The sequence below is a fragment of the Geospiza fortis genome, unplaced genomic scaffold (genome assembly GCF_000277835.1).
Source record: "Geospiza fortis unplaced genomic scaffold, GeoFor_1.0 scaffold130, whole genome shotgun sequence".
NCBI classification, from domain to species: Eukaryota; Metazoa; Chordata; class Aves; order Passeriformes; family Thraupidae; genus Geospiza; species Geospiza fortis.
This window is the reverse complement of record NW_005054300.1, coordinates 12,007,825-12,021,471: the sequence shown is the minus strand read 5'-3', so window position 1 is coordinate 12,021,471 and position 13,647 is coordinate 12,007,825. Positions and strand designations below refer to the sequence as shown.

Genomic DNA, 13,647 nt, shown 5'->3' with positions numbered 1-13,647 from the left:
TTTATATCTCATAATTTTGCCAGGGTATGAGAAGCTTTTGGCACTCAAATCTTTGCTAATCTGTTTTGCAGCTTGCTCTCAGACACCTCTTCAGAGTTTTCATCCTCACTCAGTGCCCTAATATGTTCTATGAGAAAAAATAGAAAAAGATTTATAGACAGTATTACTTGACTGTGATTTTCTACGTGGTGTAGAAGTGATACTTTAAACATTTCATGAAATTAATGAATTTGTTGAGGAATAGAATGCATAGAAAAGCTGTCATTCATGAAATAATAAAAAGATATATGTGCATTTTTCTTTCAATATATACAGTATTCTTATTCTTCCCAAATTATTCATGTCACAAAGTCACGATAGCTTGGGTAGGAGAGAAGGGGGGTTCTTAGAAGTAAAGGAATCATTAATGATGCTGCCAGAAGTCAAATGGCACTGGGAATCACTTAGGACCTATATTTTCTGTGTTACACTTCCTAAATTATTTTGTGATTGGACAGGCAAAGGCACACTTTCTGTTTGAGATCTGTATGGCTGCAGGTAGTGGTATTGATCAGATTCCATGATGAGGGCCCTGACTTGGATTTACAGCAATGGAACTGAGACTTGGACTAACAGTATTTGAAATTGATTATTCTGGGTTGTAAGTCAATAAGTGTCTGTTCTTGAAGCGTGATTCTGTGGTGGAATTGATATAAATGTTGTCTGGAATATTCCAGGAGAGTATGAAAAATAAATGTCAAAATCTGGTTGGTTTCAGATGGAGAGACTGAGTACTCAGTACAATGATAGAAGTCCAGAGCTTTTATAGGGTATTGATTAAGTTCTTAGGCATTTGACAAGGAGACCAGCAGTTTTAGTTCTTTTTTTCTAATTGAGAAAATGAGATGCTGCTTTCTAGTGCAGTGATTGCAGAAGGCTGGGAATAAAGTTTAGATTCCCTGAATTCCTTAATGAGCTCTGTGTAAGTCCCCCTGAATTATCTTCAGGGAGGAGATATTCCACTGAATTGTGATTAGTTAGGAACTCTCTGAATCGGAACATCCTAAAAGAATTGAAAGGGAGCATCGTCAGAAAATCTGTTTTTCTAAAGGCAGGTCTGGTAGTCTTCTAAAATATGGAGGAAGAGGGGAAACTTATTCATTAATTCTCTTTGCACCTTACAGTATTACCAGGGGGAGAATGTTGTCCATGGTAAATTCCACATGCCTCTATGTAATGTCTTATCATTGTGTAAGCTTCTATACTATGTCTCCTGCGTCCTGGGTATTTTCTTAATGTTGTGTTGGATTTTTGTTTCTTTCTTTAATGTCTGTTTCCTATAGGGAAGAGGAAGATAGCTGTAATGTTCTCCCCATAAATCATGTGCTGTGAGAGGGGATGTTAGTGCTTTTCTTGTGACCTGCGCCTCTTAAAAATGGCAGAACTTCACTGTTCCGTGCACATTAATTGGTTGTAAATAAGAAATTGCCCAAGAATAACCATAGTTCTTGGCATGTACAAGCTTGGCAGAAAGCTTGTCTGCAGATAACACACAGCACTACTACTTTAAGTGTTGGGGTGTAGGGGTTTTTGTGTTTGTGTAGCTGTTTGTTTGTTTGTTTTGTTGTTTTAAATAATAGCAAAAAGTTTCCTGCAGGTTTTAATGTGCTAGTCTGTATTCAAACAGCTTTGGGGGCACATTGTCTGTAGTTAAGTTTATAGACTTGTCTAAAACCTCAGATTATGACCTCCTACACAGAAATGGGAGCACATCTATCACATTTTCAGTAGCAAGGGGAAGCATGCTGTCTCAGAGCCATTTAAAATGCTTTTATTTCATATTTGCCAAGTTCTTCTATTCTCTGTAGGTTTTAATGGCTCAGACCTCTGGAAACTCTTCCATACATGGTTAAAGTGTAACCACTGATGGCAGGGGGAGGGGGGGAAGGGGGAGGATGGCGGGAACAACCTACTGAGCTGATAGAATTCTAAACAAACTTGGGTGGTTTTGTTGAGACAGAGTTTCAACCCCAAGTCATACATATATATTCACATGCAGGGCATTTCTCAGTGATAATCATGCTGGAAGCTAGAGAGTTTAAGTATCCATATAGAGTGCATGCAGTGGGTTGGTATCCAGCAAAGGTAGATAACCTCAATGCTCCCTCCATTTAGGCCCACATTCTTAGCCAGGTTCCTTTCTGGAATCCTATTTCTACAAGATTCCTTCAGCCTTTCTGCCTTTGTCCATCTTTTACACATATTATTGAAATAACTTGGTTAATATTATTGGTCTTTTAATAGTGGGAACTCTTTGCATATCTATCTTGTTCTCCCCTTAAAGCAGCTTGTCATGGACAGCACTTATTGAGCAGTTTGGTAATAGGTCATCAGCATTGGACCAAATGTTGTATACCATTTCTATTTTAAAAATGTCCTTTAAAATAATTTAAAGACTTCTGTGAACTGAGCCCTCTTCCAAGCTAGAAACGTATTGAGGGATTTGATTTGATCTAGTGCTCACTAAAGTCAGATGAGCAGAGTTGTTCTACTGTCTGTCACAAGCCTGTTGGTCTTATTGGTCAAATAATCTGCTTATTTTAGGTGGAATTTTCAAAAGCACACAGCAGTTATGTAAGTCTATTCCTATTCAAGCTGATGGAGGCCTAATTCTTATTTCCACTAAGACTCCATTACATTGCCTGGCAGGGTCAAGATACTTAAAACTAGGCTTTTGCCCTACCACAGGAATATAAAGGGATCCCATGGAAATGCAAATCTGTGACTGACAATTTTTCCATTGACTTCAGTGGAAGAATGATTAAACAAACAGATTTGCTTTTTAATAGTTTCAGCTTTGACTTCTGTGTTTTCCTACTATAAAAATAAGCCTAGTATCATGTATCTACTTCATTTACATACAAATGCAGCAAAGCTAATGAAATGTTTGTCCAGCTGTTTGAAGATGTCCAGGGCCACCTAAGTGTCCACTTGCATCATTAACTTGAACTAACCTTCTCATCAATAAAAATTTTGTTTTGTATTTTATCTCGATGAGAAATAGCCTAAATTCAGGCAATTCAGTTTAGTAAGACGATGTGTTGTTCATGAATTTAAGAGCCACATGTGATGAGGACTTCTGCTGTGCAGGACTGTATCTGTGCAGGAGGGTGTTGTGTCTGTGTTAACCATGCTGCAGGTCACGAGACTCTTGGTGGGAGCCAATTTGTTTCTGTCCCAATGCTAAAAGAATCTATCAGTTGTTAATGGTATTTTGTAACAGATCCTTGCAAAAGTTCAAAAGGATATGGGGATCACTGTCTTCTAAATGTCACATGTATTTTACAGACTGATAATGAAGCATTTTGTTACCCAGATGAACTGCCTTTTCTTCTCCTTTTGATATTCTAGAGCTCAAATTAATACCAGTCTGTAGCTTAGGATCACATCACTCAATTTATACTACAACTGTTAGCAGGAATAAAAATAAAAAATATATTTTAAGTGTTATTGTTACATGAGCTGAAATAGTTGTTATATAAGTTCAGAGACTACAATAGTAAGCATTCAATTTAATTGGAACATACAAACATGTACTAACAGATGCCTAAAAACCCTTGCCTGAAAGATAAATCTCTGCCTACATGAGCAACTGCCTTGCAGTTAGTGGACTTGCTTGGAAAAGGCTGTTTGTGTACAAAATTGCAAAATCAAATAGTAAATAAAAAATGGAGCATGGTTATTCTGTGCAAGTGTGGGGTTGCCTTGTGACACAAGGCTTTTGCCATCTCTTTAAATAGATGAGTATGGTGCAAAAAAGGTCATGGTCTAAAATGTTACTTCAGGAAACACCTCATTCCATTTCCATTCTGTAATGTTCTCTGGATTTACATGATCAATAATGTACAACAACTTCCATGGACATAATCTATATTTCTTTCTTTTGGTGTTGTATTTTTTTATCCGTCAACATCAGAATCTGACAACAGGATGCACCAGAACAGCCTATTAAATACAGCTGATATTGACTGTTCCTGGAATGCAGCCTGATTTTACAGTGAAGACTACCTTGGGTTTGTTGGCACAGGAGCAGTAAAGCAGGTTGGAAATGAGTAAATCTGCACTTTCCTGGTAACTGTGTTACTAGCTGAGAGGGGTACTTAACCATTTCTGGTGTCCAGTGCAGCATATGTTAAGCAGCTTATGTTTAAATGCATTACACTTTATTGGCTACACTATTACAATTTGTACAGCTGTCCAGATCTCCCAGTACTCCAAAGATGTTGAATCCAGAGATCACCAGTAGTTAATGACTATCCTTAGGACTATGGCTGAAGCCAGGGTGCAGATTTTTTCCTCTGAGGAATATAGACCCTAATACAGCTTTTATGAGATGGGCCCTGACCTCATCTGTCAGAGCAGAGAGGGGTGCCAGGATTTTAGTTAGTTTGAATGCGCAACCACACAGTCCCCATGGGAACTTTGTGAAGATGAAAGGTTGACCCTGTTATGAAACTGCTGTTTTACCATTTCAGACCTTCAACTTTCACCAAGGAACTGTGCTGTTTGCCATTTGGTTAGTTATCCTAATGCTACAGGATCCTGAATATTCCAGCATAGCCTATATTGGTCTGTGTTTTAAGTACAACCATATTTCCAGTCTGGAATCGACCCCTTTAGCTGTGGTATTTCCCCCAAATATGGTTGGCTTCAAGTGATCTCACTGCCAACACAAACCACAACTTTAAAACCCACACATTTAAGTCTGTTACAAGCTGTTGCTACCCAGCTCTGCATATACTGTTCTGATGGGAGAAGAAACCTGTGGGGCGGTTCAGTGCCAGCTGTTCCCTTTCCTTCTGTAAAGGATTAAGTGTCTCCACATAGCAGGGAATGAGAACAGCCCTGCAAATGCATGCTGCTCCCTGTGTGCTGTGATGCACATGTCATGATCTTGGCTACTGCCACCTGAGGCTGTGACAGAGATTTTATTGCTGTGATTCCTAGAGGAAAGTCACATCTCTATTAAAAAACCCTAGGTTTCCAGGGTCTTTCCATAATGAGTAGAGAAATAAAAGCACTGCCATGTGGTGATTTGTGCCAGCTTATGTGTTCATTGTAGGACAGGATTATTTGTCCCTTCAAAGCCTTTGTCGCTCACCATTGACTACAGAGGCAACTGTCTACATGCCTGACATTTTACTAATTCCAGTTAGGTGAAGTGGATCCTACCATTACCATTTGTCTCTCATGTTTGTTCATGCGAAATATCCATGTTTAGAATCGATAGCATCTTGAATGAGGATTTATGAATGTCCTGTATGTGCTGATTTGCAAGCCACACTTTGGCAACATGGGTTTTTTTGAGGATTCTTGCTGTGGGAAAGCAGTGAATAGCTGGTCACATTGGGAAATAGAAAGTACTGGGTCATGAAGAGATAATGAAAACTACAGCTTTCTGCAAGATCTAGAGTTTCTGAGAATTCAAAAATATTAGATTTTTTTTGTGTTACAAATGCTTTGAGTGCATATCTTCAATGGTTACTTAGACCTGAGTGGGATTTAGCCTTTTAGCATGTGTACAGTTGTTAATTAGGAGTTCTGCTCTGAGCATATCACGTAATTGTTGAAATCTTATAATTATGAATTTTCAAAATATATAAGTATCCAGAACAATCTGAGGTAAAGTTAAATCTATTTAGTAAGGTCCAATGGCATTTGCATAAGGGGTGTCCTTCTTCACAACCCCAAAATTGTAGCTGTTTACATCCTTAAAATTACAGTACTACTTAATTCTGTTCAGTGAAAGAGGTCATGGACACTGAGCTACATAGCTGCAGGAACAAATTCTTGTTTTTCAGGTTTTTGAAACTTGTACCTGCTGGTATCCAAGTCATACTGTATTTTCCTTAACATAGAGAATGTCAGGAGACCAAATTTATCATTCCATCAGGAGGGCTGATGTTCTGTTTTTAGTAACTTATTGGGGGGGTGGGAAGAAGGAGTTGTAGTTAGATACTGTGTCCTTGTCTGTTAGCAATGGTGGATTTCACTGTCATCTGCTGAATTACTTCACTGATGTGACCTGAGCTGTGTCCTGGTAGGGACTGTTTGGATGAAAGGTGCTTCCATGTGTGTATGATGAGTTCCTCTTCACAAGACACTGAGCAGGTAACTTGTTTCACACAGTCCAATAATGCTGTGATATAGAGGTGACTTCTGCTCACTCCTGGACTGCCTTCAAGATCCTGTTGTCATAGAGCAGTTATTGTGTAGAGAGTGATTCTTTTCAGAGTAATCTAATTTCTTAATTATGTTGTTTGCATACTCCTGTAGGCATGTTTGTGGAGTGTCTCTGTTGAAGGGAGTCAACACTTTGCTGTATAAGCATATCAATTAATTCCTATTATCTTTATTGTAGACATGAAACCCCAAATCACTTTGCTTATTTAGAGAAGCAGAACCTGGAGAGGGTTTGCTGTATTATTAAGGATGCTCTTTGTCATTCCAGCAGTCTACTGACAATTGAGTGCGCTGTAGACACAGTTCATTGGGCTACTTGTGGTTTCCTTTGGGACTTGAGACAAAGCATCCTGCTGGTGCTTCGAATGTCTCCATTGACAGAGCGAGGAGAACTGCTGCAAGAGGGACTTTTCAGCTGGGAGTTACTATGAAGTTGTTGAGATGACATATGTTAGAGAAATGTATCATTTTGTTCTGACTGAAATGCAGCATTGCCCTTCCCTTTGTAATTATCTTTAAGAACAGAGTTTCAGGACTTCAGCACTTACAGCAGTTCTCTTACCCCATCTCTGTGGAAGCTCTTGCTATTTGTAACTGTGGAAGTTCTTGCTATTTGTAACAGAATAGTTTCCATTTGTCATGACAGACTATTTCTAAGCTTTGCTCATTAGTTAGGACTGGAATATATCACTTTATTTGTTTCTGTAGATGCTTTCATCAGAAACCAAGTCCAGATGTAGAGGGTTGGCAGTAGATCAGGCTGAACTACCAGAGGTTTTGCTGAGACTAAATAAGGCTTAAATATTTTCATTCTGTTTCCTCTGCACCTTACTTATCATGCCGGCATTGACAGAAGCAAGGCTGCTTTCCCGAGTGCTGAGCACCCTTCTGCATTGTCAGTAAGTGCTGTTAGCAGTGTTTAAAATACAAGAGACTTGTTGGTGCAAGAGAGAAACAGGGGTTTGAATAGCTAATGCTTCTTGTTTTGGCAAGCCTATTAAGATGTCAAGTGGCTCCTACAGTGGACAGGATTCTGAGACCTGCAGTAGCACAGTCCTGACATTTGGAACTGGCAGCCAGCCCTGGAGGTGACAGTGCACTCGGTCTGTTTTCACAGTGCTTCTCCTCACAGGTCTATATCTGGTAATAGGCTGCCTGCCGCTGGCAATTTGCATGGCAATCCCCACTAATTGCCAGCACTGTTTTCACCTGTCAGGAGCAATTCCTAATCAAGCACTGCCTCTCTGCTACTCTGGGCAATTACCATGTGTGTTACAAGATGTAATAATGCATGGTCATTGGTAAACCACAGCACTGTACTGACTTTTGCCTTCTGCAGGCCAGTGAATGCTAGTGGAAGGCAACTTGCTGCAAGATGCTGCAACATGGCTATTTTCTCTGTGCAGGAGCCAAGAGTGAGCAATGGTTTACACTTGGAGTGGAGCGTGTGACAAAATACTGCTTCGAGGCTGCTGATGCCACCAAAAGGGCCACACGGTGAGGCAATTAACTTTAAGTCACCCTCTCAGAATAAAAGAGACAATGTCCAACCCCTCAAACTAAGGCCTTGGAGCAGTGTGGGCTTTATGGAAAGTGCTGTTCTAATTTTCAGCAGCTGAGTTAGTAAAACAGCATGACTTGGCATCTAGCTATAGAAAACATTAGGGAAGGCTATTGCTTGCCAAATATGCAAAGCATTTGTGTGATTTACTTCAGCAAAGATGTGAAATACATCCTACTGAGTCTGAGCTAAGGAGGAACCCTGAGGCTAGGAAAGCACAGAGTTCTGAATGGCAAATGGAGAGTGGAAAAGCTGTGAACTCCCAAGGAGGTGCCTATTGCCAGCCTGTGGCGGCGACAGACCTACCTCTGGATCGAGCCTGTAGGACAGTTCTCTGTGTGACACAGTGGGATGATAAGATTTGGTAGAAGATGAAAGTGAGCTTGGGCTTCTGTTTCAGTAGAGCTCCTGCAGTGTTTTGTAGAGCACAGGGTGCTGTTGGAACTGCTAATTAACTGCAGATACTATTTTAGTTACCAGTATCAAATCTGTTGAATCATCTGTGTATGGACTTTTGACTTCTGAAAGCTCTAAGTTAGAATTTGTCCTTTGCTTGTCTAGGGTTAGGCTCCCTGAATGCTTTCCTGTGATTTATGTCGATGATGAGGAGAATAAAACAGGCCAGAATACATCCAAATTTGGTTACTAGAAGAAGAAATTGTTTGCATTGTAGAATATTTTCTCCTTCCAGGAAATGCATGTACCAGAGACCTCAGTGAATCAGTCAGTCTTTTATGGAAGATCTCCTTCTGTACAACTGAGATAACTCACCCTGAGATATGTAATCTAAACTGCATTAAAATCTGTTAAGTCATTCTCCTTTTCACAAAGTACGTGCAGCATTCCTCTTTCCTTCTTGCTACGTGATGGTTTCCTGATAGTAAAGCAAGAGAGGATTAACTAGTACAATGTCATGTCCATGAGAAGAGCATTTAATTGGTACCCTGTGACAGAAATGTGTGCATGCTGTGAATGTAAGTTATGGAAAAACTGCAGCTTCTGGACACAGATCACTCCACCTTCCGCAATCTCTAAAAAGAAACAGCAGGATCCCAGAGCATGGCTATAACTGCACTGACACAACCTTGGTAAAGTTAGTAATGGATCATATTTCATACCAGTTCCTCAGCAGATCAACTTTCATTTCATCAGCTCCTTCCTTTTTCAAGGACCTTGATCTTATCCCTGTTAAACAAAGAGATGCTCCTTTACTGCTTTTGAAATGGGGCTCAAGAATTTGCTTACGTAAAAATGCCTTGAAATCAATGGATGCTTTGCCATAGAGCATGGCCACGTTCATCTCCTGCACACAAAAGGTTTATTGTCACTACATCATCAACAAGACAAAGAAGCATGGTAATTGCTGGCTCATGGGGCTATGGAAATCTGTGGGCCTGGTTAAGAAATCCCTCCAGTGTGGAGGTGACTTTGGGATAAAGCTAAGGCTCAACAGAGACTGTTCATGCAGTTGCCTCCATGGCATGCATGTACGTGGATGGTCTAAGCATCTTCTAAATGTTAGAGAGACTCCTAAGACTATTCTGTTTGACCTTCACTTCAAAATACACAAGAAGTATCTGGTTCAATAAAAGGTGGGAAATTAAGATAAAGTTTTGAATTATTATGAAAATTTATTCAGCTTCTTTTGGCATGTAATACAGCTGGAATTCTATAACATATGTGAGCTATGAGAAATTTAGAATTAAATAGTTCTTGTAAAGTTTGAACTTGTTTCAATAGTATCTTGCCGTGAGCACACATTACAAATGACAGCATAACAGTTCATCACAGTCACCTTCACTGTGCACAGGCCTCACAGATCTTAGCTGTCAAGAAACAAACAGCTGAGCTGGTAATACTTTGTGCCTCTTGATACTGATCTTTGGAATTAGGATATCTTCCTGATTTATTCCACTCCTGTCATGATGGGAGCAGTTCTGTTTACTCCAGTTACAGGGAAATGTGGTGAAAGTGCTGGCTTGCTGAGAACAGCAGTACAGTGCAATGGAAGTTCCCAAGATCTGGCTTAGGAATTGGATGCTGCATGTCTTTCTTAGTGTTTGAACATCTGTTCAGTGTATAACTCCCAAGACAAGTGAGTACCTTGCTCCTTTCAGGACAAAACTAATAATGTTTGAACAACTTGTTGAAAATGTTTTGGCCCAGCATCACAATACTAGCTGAGCTGTGCTGTAATCAAGTCAAGCCCTGTCTTATCTGAATGGGTAGATAGAAAGAAATATTTCATATATTATAGCCAAATACAAAGCAGATGAGTTACTGGTCTTCTGAAACATGGGTCACTTTTACTATGAAGTCAGGTTCCAAAGGTCTTTTCAGCCCTTACCATCCAGAGGAAATTGTCTGCTTGAGCCAAAGCATTCTCTGCTTTGGAATGCAGGGCCAAGCTCTGCTAAGCAGCCCTTCACTAGGGCAGGTGAGCTGCTTATATGGGCAGGGTCTGCTAAATTCTCAGCCAGTGTTAAAAAAGAGCAGGTGTGATAGATGGCAGAAGGGTGAAAGGACACTTGATTCTCCACAGCACTGATTTGGTCTATCCAGTGAAGTTCCATGACGTCCAGGTTAAATTTCAGTTCCTGGGTCTGAAGAAGAAGAGGCTCTGTGTAAAATCCATCAGAGTTAACAGAAAATTCATCTAATCAAGATGTGATCTTATAAATGGCAACACTATCTGAGGCTGAAGTTTTTACTTGTATTAAATGTATAAATATTTGCAGAGACATCGGTATGAATAGCTAGAATCTTATACAGCACTAAATAAGAAAGAAGTTGAGTTTGATCTGGATGGCTAATGCCAAAAGAGTTACTGATGTATTTCTCTCAGGTTTTAATACTTTTCTGATTTTTACATGTGGAAAAAATAGAGTAATGTCACCTCAGGACCATTTTAAAAAGCACCAGGGTATTCGATAATCTTATCTTAGTCTTCCAAATAGTATCCCTTTTTCATTTCAAAATTTTGCAACCATATTTGACAGCTCTGTCTGTGCTATCCTGGACATCTTTGCTGCTCTCATCAGGCATGTGCCTTAGTTGTGTCTTGGTGCCAGTTTCTAATCTGCCATATCTTTTGTCTCTAACTTTTTTTTTCCATGAGAAGTCTAAAGAATTTATAGTTCATTTGGGGTTTTGTGAGGTGTCCTCATCTCTTAGATATTTAATGACCATATTAGGGAACCTCTGAAAGCCCAGAGAATCTAGTTTATAGAATTAACTCTGAAACTTTAGTATGATTACAGAATTTGAAAAACAACTTGACTTGATGACCTTGCATTTTATGCAAAGCTGTACACAAGAGGAGAGTAATCAAAGCTTGGCTTGTTCACAGATATGAACTTTAATATTATCTCACGGGAAAGACAAGAAAAGGCCACTTATTCAAATTCAAGGATAGCATCTATTTTGGCAAGTAACTCTTGGAGTAGGTACAAAGATACCTAAAAAGTAGGTCATGCTGTTGTTGTACCCTTTGACCATCTAAAATGTGAATGGGCTAACATGCCAGTGCAGGACAAGGAGGCATTGATGTTCATGTGGACAGAGAAATTTTAAGGGATGTTCTGTACAACTTGAGCAGATGTGCTCCATTCTTAACTGTGCTACCATTATATCTCACATTTTGTGAGATGTTTAGCTATGAAGTGTATGTTTCTCTGCATTTTGATAGAATCCAAATAAATAGAAGGACTTTCAATGCGATAGCAAGGTTGTAATCTGTTACTAGGTATGTGAATATTTAAATAGTACTGGGATCTATCTGTGTAATTTTGGTTTTTTGTTTCTTCTGAGTTTTTTGATGATGTTTTTCAGACTTATTTTCTGTAGTCACAAAGAAGCCTGAGGTCCTTAAACATTTATATGGTCCACTAATTAAAAAGAAAAATAAATTATTAGCCCTTTATGGAAGATGGCTATACCTACTCTACAAGAGGACGGAGCCATTGTGGCTCTTCTGCAGTGGAAGCACAGTGCTCACTTTTGCAGAAAATGAAGGTAGTTATTGGCTCTGAAGGATGATGCCCAGCCTGGGCCTTCAGAGGCAATAAAAAGTATCTTTAAGGGGAAGTCAGCCTGTATGAATGTAAGAGGTGAAAAATGCCTAGGCCAGGTGTAGATTTGCACTGGAAATACCCACATGAAACACTTAGCTGATCTCAACTGGCAGCAGCCTTCCTTGTGCCCAGGAGCATGATGCTGCCATAGCCAGTTAACAGTTAGCACAGAGCTTGCTCACAAGTCTTTGTGTAACCCCACATTGTGCAGAGTAGGCATTCCCAGAACCTTGGTTTTTTGTTTAGTTGAAACCTAAGATTCCTGGTTACTGCATGAGATGCAGATTTTGCAGAAAAACCCAGCTATTGTGGGAATCACAGTCAAGGCACAAGAGTTGGCATGGCTGCAGCTTGTGCATTCAGTCCACATTTGACCAGCTATGGGTTAGTATCCCCTGACTTCCCAGGGAAGGAAACCCTTCTGCGAGGCAGGATCGAATTCTGTTTCATGCCTGCTGCAAAATAAACTGTGAAAGGAGCTGGACCAAGGAGAACTACTGCTTTGACACTTATGCCTCTTTTTGCTGAGCTCAACATCCCATTCTCATGTTTCTCTGGCTAACCAAGGCATATCCTCCTGCATCAGAGGAGGACAGAATTTCTGATCAAGTATGTTCATGAAAGACAGATGGAAAAGCAAGTTTCCCTGTAAGGATTCAGCTCTTCCTCCTTTTGAGCTGTTGAAATTACACTGGACAGCAGAGGCTGAGGGCTACGAATATTCAAGAATATATATTAGAATTACTTTTCTTTGCCTTCTTGTTCTGATCTTTCCTGGTTCTCCAAGTTTTTTTCCTCCACCATGAGTTTTTTATTTGGGCAGTTGTTTTTTTATTTATCTTGCAGGGAAGCTGAGAGTCTCGTGCAATCTCTCCTTTCCATCAGGTGTGGCTGTGTGAAAACACGACACATTGTAGGAGCTGACGACACCACACTAAATGTGCCGTGCCCAACAGTGCTATCAGACCAGGAGGTGACACTTTGTGCTGTGTCCATCCTTAACTAACTGGGGGATTGTATATGGTATAGAGCAACTCTGTTGAGGGCAATTCTGAGTAGATTCAAGCTTCAAGAATTCCCCAGGAGATTTTGGGTTAAAGACTGAATGTTGTTACTCAACTAGAGCTATGTGTGAAGAATTCAGTATTTTTGCAGTGACATTTTGGAATTATTTAAGTTTTTGGAAGAGTGGATTTTAAAAATCTGGGCTGTTCTTTTAGCATGGGGGCTTTGTTGAAGACAGGGTGGCTTTTAAGGCCGTTATATGAGAAATGAATCTGTCAAATCTCCTGGACTTCAGGGAGGTCTGAGTATGAAGACCAAAGATGGTTTTTTTTGGTGCTCATCTTCATTCACAAGAGCAGATTGAGTCACAGCTAGGGCAGACTTTAGTGGGATGATGCTTGAGATAAAGTAAGCAACTTGCTGCTGTGCTCATTATCTTTCCAGCTCACTAAAGGAGCAGAATTACCAGTCCTACCAGACAAAGCTTCAGCCTTGCTCACTGGCATGGGCGCATCCCAAAGCCACTGAGAATCCAAACCCATGGTTGGAGCATCCATCACACACTTAACCATGTAAGGGCCAAATAGGAATTTTACAGCCTGTTTAATTCCAGCAGTGACTCAGAAATAGCAGACCTTGCCTGGAGGCACAAGTATAGGGCTGCAAATGGAGGAGGGAGGTGCCTTTGGGCTGATTATTCTTGTAACTCTTCATGTAGCTCTGCCAGCTGTAGCTATTATTTATGTTAATATAATTGTCTAATAATTTTTGAAAGCCGGTAAAGAT

General features: G+C 40.0%; 1 protein-coding gene across 17 annotated transcripts in view; it reads left to right on the top strand.

Annotated features, from left to right (window-relative positions):
• The window catches only part of SORBS1 (sorbin and SH3 domain containing 1), a 121,523-nt gene that overhangs the window by 18,512 nt on the left and 89,364 nt on the right, over positions 1 to 13,647 (top strand). Inside the window, exon 4 of one of the 17 annotated variants that reach the window (XM_031063064.1) lies at positions 7,629 to 7,719. The exons of the other annotated variants lie outside the window; for them this stretch is intronic. The gene's annotated coding sequence lies outside the window, so the exon portion shown is untranslated. The remainder of the gene's footprint in view (positions 1 to 7,628; positions 7,720 to 13,647) is intronic. 17 annotated transcript variants of the gene reach the window in all.